Here is a 376-nt window from a genome sequence, read left to right as displayed (position 1 = left end):
TGGGCTGGGCCTGGGGGCTGGGGCGGGCCTGGGGGGCTGGGCTGGGGCGGGGCAGCTCAGCGGTGGGGCGCTTGCCTCCACGCGCGTGACCCTGGGTTCGAACCCTCAGCACCCCTTATGCAGAAAAAGCCAGAAGTGGCAGAGCGCTCTCCAGCGCCGCGCCCGTCATCCCGGCCGCACCGTCGGGGGCGGGGAGGCGTCCGGGTGCGGCCTGGAAAGAGCTCGGGTGGGCGGCCGGGGCGGGGGCGGTCAGGGGCGGTCAGGGGCGGTCCGTGGCGGGGCGGTCCGGGGGCGGGCGGTCAGGGGCGGTCCAGGCCAGCGGGTCGGTCCGTGAGCGGGGCGGATGGAGAAAAGACATGGGTTAGGGAACCACTGG

Source organism: Dipodomys ordii, unplaced genomic scaffold (assembly GCF_000151885.1).
Source record: "Dipodomys ordii isolate 6190 unplaced genomic scaffold, Dord_2.0 Scaffold166, whole genome shotgun sequence".
In the NCBI taxonomy this organism is placed as follows: Eukaryota; Metazoa; Chordata; class Mammalia; order Rodentia; family Heteromyidae; genus Dipodomys; species Dipodomys ordii.
Note: the sequence above shows the minus strand (reverse complement) of the source record.